Source organism: Elgaria multicarinata, chromosome 1 (genome assembly GCF_023053635.1).
Source record: "Elgaria multicarinata webbii isolate HBS135686 ecotype San Diego chromosome 1, rElgMul1.1.pri, whole genome shotgun sequence".
NCBI classification, from domain to species: Eukaryota; Metazoa; Chordata; class Lepidosauria; order Squamata; family Anguidae; genus Elgaria; species Elgaria multicarinata.
In genome coordinates this window covers 84173905-84179904 of record NC_086171.1, presented here as the reverse complement: position 1 = coordinate 84179904, position 6000 = coordinate 84173905, and positions in this window count along the sequence as shown.

Sequence of the window (6000 nt, the reverse complement as noted above, 5' to 3'; positions counted from 1 at the left end):
ACCCCGGCTGTGGAATGAGCTCCCCAGAGAGGTCCGCCTGGTGCCTACACTGTACTCCTTTCGTCGCCAGCCGAAGATGTTTTTATTCTCTCAGTATTTTCGCACTTAATTTTAACTTAAATTTAAATTTTACTGTTCTAACTCTGTATTTTAATCTTATATCAATTTTGCTGCGTGGTTTTATCCTGGTTGTGCTTTTTATACTGTATTTTGTATTTGTGCTTTTAACCTGTTGGTTGTTTTATTATAGTTTTAATTTTTGTGAACCGCTCAGAGAGCTTCGGCTATTGGGCGGTATAAAAATGTAATAAATAAATACATAAATAAATTAGGAAAAAAGACAAGTTAGAGGGGATATGATAGAGATGTATAAAATGATGCATGGTGTGAAGAAAACAGAAACAGAAGTCCGTCCCCCCCTCTCATAATACTAGATCTGTGGTCATGCAATGAAGCTGAATGGTGGGAAATTCAGGAGAGACAAAGTTGGTCCAGTACCAAAAGGGTTAAATAATATTGTTGACTGGATCCTGAAGAAGCTGCAAACAGCTAATCCAGTCTTGAAATGATCAAATAACCTAAGAAAGGGCTCAAGGAAGAAACCCGATGCACAGCACAACAGGCAGAGAAGATACCTATCTGTTACGCCTTCATCTCCCTCTTGGTCCCTGGTGCATCCAAGGAGGGTGTGCACACCTCCATAGATATCCCCAGTGCCCAAATTTGGCATCGAAAGAAAAGGAAGGTCGGCATCAATTGTATCTTCCTTGGGATTGCATTCAAAGTCAGGGAGCCATCACAGAGGAGGCCCCTCTCATTTTAAAATCCATAATGTATTTATGTCACAGACAGTATCATAGAATCATAGAATAGCAAAGTTGGAAGGGGTCTACAAGGAGGGTGACCACATGACCGGATTTGATGGCAAATCCGGGAGGGGGAGGGGAAATCCAGATTTTTTTTCAAAGAGCAGCTCTAATGGGAATTAACAAAAATGCTTATAACTCTGTCATTTTTTAAGATAAAGACATGAAACTTGGCACAATGGTAGCTCTTAGGAAGGGCTTTAGTCATACCAAATTTGAAACAGGTCTGTTCATCCATTGATTTTTTAGGATTTTTTTTAAAATTGAGGTTTTAAAATTATTATTTTTAAATCATTATTTTTAAAGATAAAGAGATGAAACTTTGCACCATGAAAGGACTTAGGTAGCGCTTTAGCCACACCAAATTTGAAACAGATCCGTTCATCCATTGATTTTTTTAGGAATTTTTTTAAAATTGAGGTTTTAAAATTATTATTTTTAAAATCGTAATTTTTAAAGATAAAGAGCTGAAAGTTGGTACCATGATAGGATTTAGATAGGATTTAGATACAAAAGTAGGAGTGAGTGAAGTTAATTTCAGATACATTGAATCTCTCACTTGTTCTTTATTTCAGTAATTTTAACATTAAGATGTTATGTAGAACAGATTTGTCTTAAATGTGTGCTGTAAAATCAGACATGTGACCAAGGCTATGTTCGGGCGGGCATGCCCCCTTGGTACTGGATGCGCCCCCTTGGGGGCAACCATGTTGTCCTCCTTTTTGGTTTCCAAAATATGGTCACCCTACTACAAGGCCATCAAGTCCAACCCCCTGCTCAATGCAGGAATCCACCCTAAAGCACCCGTGACAGATGGTTGTCCAGCTGCCTCTTGAAGGCCTCTAGTGTGGGAGAGCCCACAACCTCCCTAGGTAACTGATTCCATTGTCGTACTGCTCTAACAGGAAGTTTTTCCTGGTGTCCAGCTGGAATCTGGCTTCCTTTAGCTCAGATAAGGATTCTGGGGAAGTGCACGTTGGCAATCTGGTGGGGTTTCTCTGTGTGTTGGGATGCCATGTTGTCTGATGCAAAATGGCCCTTTTCTCCATGGTTCCCCTCATTAAGGTTCTCCTTCATGAGGGTGAAGTATGTACGGACATGTGGCCATTCTTTTCTATACCCTGCTGCCAAGAGCCAGGCAGGAATGGGGAGTGGGGAGGTAATTTTGCCTCTCATTCCTTTCCCCAAACAAAGCAACCCAGCTAGATGAACCTCTGAGGCCACAGCTAGACCTAAGGTTTATCCCTGGATCATCCAGGGGTCAAACCTGTTCATCTAGGTGACATACAGCGGATCCAGTGCTCAGGCAGGGGCGAACCCGGGATGATCCCAGGATAAACCTTAGGTCTAGCTGTGGCCTGAGTCTGGCTAGTTCACTTACCACTGGAGGGTGGGACAGGTGCTGGGGAGGCCATAGGAACCTGTGGATCCTGGCTTTTCCTCTCCCTTCTGCTCTTCACCTAGTGGAATGTCCCCTTTATGACCTCTGTGATGACATCTGAGGTTGCTATTGTGACCTCGTTAATTAGCTGCCACAGTGCCTTCCATGGTGGCTGTGAGAAGAAGTGGGAGGGGAATGGCCTGATGTTAGATTCTCCCTCCTGACATCATAGGAGTGTCTATGGTCTCAGGAGGGGGAATCCAAAGGGCCCTATGGTCATGAGACAACTGCAAGAGTTTTAAAGGCTTCTGTGGAAATTATACCAAAAATCTTTGCAAAGAGATTGTTTGTTGGAAAGATGCCTTGATATGAATAGCTGTTCTTGTAGTGTGAACCATTTGGGCACATTTATGTGGAAAACTATCAACAACAACAACAACAACAAGCTATTTCCTTCTATTAAATAAAAAATAATTAGAAATGCAGTACTTAAAAGTGTCCAAAGACTATCACTTTCCTTTTACATTCACACCAGATCTTTCCTATGTGGTATAATTCATTAAAACGATCCCACTATTTCTCGCAAGGACATAATTTAGTTGCTATCTGTTAGTGGTGGTGGGTGCATGTGAAGAGTAAGAGAAGCAAATTAATGCCATAAATTATTCTCTGAGTTACTCAACCAAGCTGTAATTTTAGTAAGTCGCTAATTTTGCCAGAGTTTATATCTTTGCCTTTAGGCTAGTTTGCACAGGACATGCAAAACAGATTGGCTTATGATTAGGCCCCAATCCAGGAGTAGTGATCCACATAGAGCAATCCCCTGGGAAAGACACAGCAGGCTGCTGAATAACACACACACACACCCCAACACTGAACAACCTGTCTATGCATATGGAATAATGTTGGGGAACAACGGCTGAGCCATAGCTCATAGCACCAGTCATGTATTTGGCAAAGGGGGAATTGTAAGAAGCAGAAGCTGGACCTTTGCCTGCAAAGACCGTTCTTCCCCCAGCCTAAAAGGATTTGGGTCTTTGACATCCTCTGATATTTGATTCCACTGTTTGATATTGGCAATATTTAACAGCTGCCATGCGCTGATACAAGACATATAATGGTACTTGGCATTTGACTGTTGGTAGCTACCATGTAATGGTACTGGTATCTGTCAGTATTTAATGTCTGACAGAACAGCTTCACTATTTCGCTGTATGTACTAGTTTTTATGTGTTTAGTAACTCCATTTGATGGTATGTAGAGACATACCATATATGTATGTAGTATATACTCTGATTTTTACTTTGGTTTTAATCTGTTTTAAACTTGTGAAGGTTTTATATTTTGATCATGTTGTATTTCAGGGTTTTGAGCTCTGTGAATCACCCAGAGCCTTGTCTATTGGGCGGTATAGGAATGTAATAAATAAATAAATAAGCAAGCCTATGACAGTATGTAACGAGACTGCGTATGTGATGCTTACCAAAACAATCATCTAAAGTAATTGCATTTTAAATTCCGGGGTAAATTTTCACGTTCAACATTTGAATTGTGTAATTGTCATTTCTGAATATTTGTTCAAATCCACTCTTGGGAAGTGCAGGGAAGGCCCTCCTCAGGCGGCGGAGCAGGAGGGGCAGTAAATTGTGCCATTCCTCGTGCCCCTACTGAGATGGCCTACTACTTCCACCTCAGATGGGTGCTCCTGGGGCCCCTTTCAGACGCTCTCCCACCATGGCATTTGAGATGCAGGGGCTGCATCTGTACCCTGGACTGCTCCACCAAATCTGCCACTGAAGTTCAGCAGCCGGGCAGTGGGTGTGGGGTGGCAGCTATGATTTCCCTTGGAAATAAGATGCACATGGAGTACACACCTTGTTTTGCAGCAAAATCATGCTCCCCAGAGGTTTCCATGAACACAATTCTCCATCAAAGCAAGGCACGCATGTTTTCCTGTTTTCAAGAAAAATCATAGCTGCTTTTTTTTTTTTTTTTTTGGCTGCCGGCAGCAGATTGGACAACAGCAGTGGAGGAAGGGGGTGGAGGTGGGCCACAAAAATACCAGGAAGCCACATGTGGGCTGTGTGTTTCCCACAGTTGATCTAGTCTGATCCTTTGCCAGTGCAGGACACGTGTTGCTATGACCCTATTTTAATCTGAAATGGCAGCCATCAGAGCTCCAAAAGGGCTCACCATCAGAGTGAAACACTTCCTACATCCATAGTTTGTCAATGATACTGTTAGCATAACCACCTCCATTTTTAACAGGAAACTGTAAAATCTCCATTGCACACCAAGCAAAATGTCATAATGCCCTGTATGAGAATGTCTCCTTGTGTGCGTCCTTGCATCCTTGATTACTAATATAAACAAGAGTCCTGGCTCCAGCTGTCTGTGTCGAAGTTAACTCTCAGTAACTTACTGTCAGGCCAAAGGTATTGTTTACAGGACTGTTTAGCATAATTAGCTATGCCTCAGTGTTATGTTCTGATTGGTTAATGCTGCTACTGGGCCCTGCCCCTTGAAAGCTTTAATACTGTACCATATTCCCTATGTCTTTTGTCTGATTGCTCCCTTTGAAGAGACCAGGCCTTGATTACTAATCAATAAAGCGCTTTTGAACCCTCTGTCGCTGGAATGGTGGAGTCGTGCTTAAGGGCTGTTTGGATCTCGTCCTTGGGTGAAAAGAACATTGATCTAACAATACTGAATACTGGCACATACCACATCCATATGCTGATAGCTTCCACCCACTAGAATTTGAAACCGACAGCCTTTATGCCAAAATCTGAATGTGAGTTTCAAAATTAGCCACAAAGGTTGTGTGGATTTGCATTTGCATTTTGGATTCTGGATTCATTGTCTACTCCATACACTGGTCCTCTTGAAGCAGAGCCAGATTCCATGTATTTATTTATTTATTTATTTATTGCATTTTTATACCGCCCAATAGCTGAAACTCCCTGGGCGGCTCACAAAAACTAAAATTATTCGAAGTATAAAACAAACAGTATAAAAACATGATATAAAATACACATTAAAAAGTGATTAAAAACATACCACACATGATTAAAACTAGGGGTGTGATCCGCTCCGATTAGGAGCGTAGAAGCAGTAGCGGATTGGCCTGCTCCGCCTTACCCAGAGGCGGAGTTGGAGCGGACCGCGGACCCCTAGAAGCAAGGCGAAGAGAAGCGACCATTTTTCGGAGCTCCTAGTTCAGGCGGAGCGCTCCGGTCGCCATCTTGAAAACATTTCGCCATAGGATTGCATTGCGGCAAATAATCGCGCATAACTAGGTTGTTTTTGAAGCTATCGTTCTGGAAATTCTTGTGCTCAGAGAGTCGTGGATGGGGGTCATTTTGAGACCACTCTCACCTCTCTGCGTCGTGTGGGTCGCGTGCTATATTTTTTTGAAAATCGGGTCAACGGCGTTTTCGGCTTTTCGCCCATAGGATTGCATTGAGGGAAAGAATCGGGGATAACTGGGGGGGGTTTAAGCTATCGTTCTGAAAATTCTTGTGCACAGAGAGTTGTGGATGGGGGTCATTTTGAGACTACTCTCAACTTTCTGCGTCGTACGGGTCGCGCGCTAGAAGTTTTTAAAAAATCGGCGGGAAAAATACCTTTTTCAAAGGGCTGAGGGGCAGAGTCAGCTCCCGGTCATGATGATCCCAAAGTTAGAGGAGGGCATAGGCAAAACAGGTAACTTGGGATTCTGGGAAACTTCTCTTTCTTCATCTGAATGGGCTT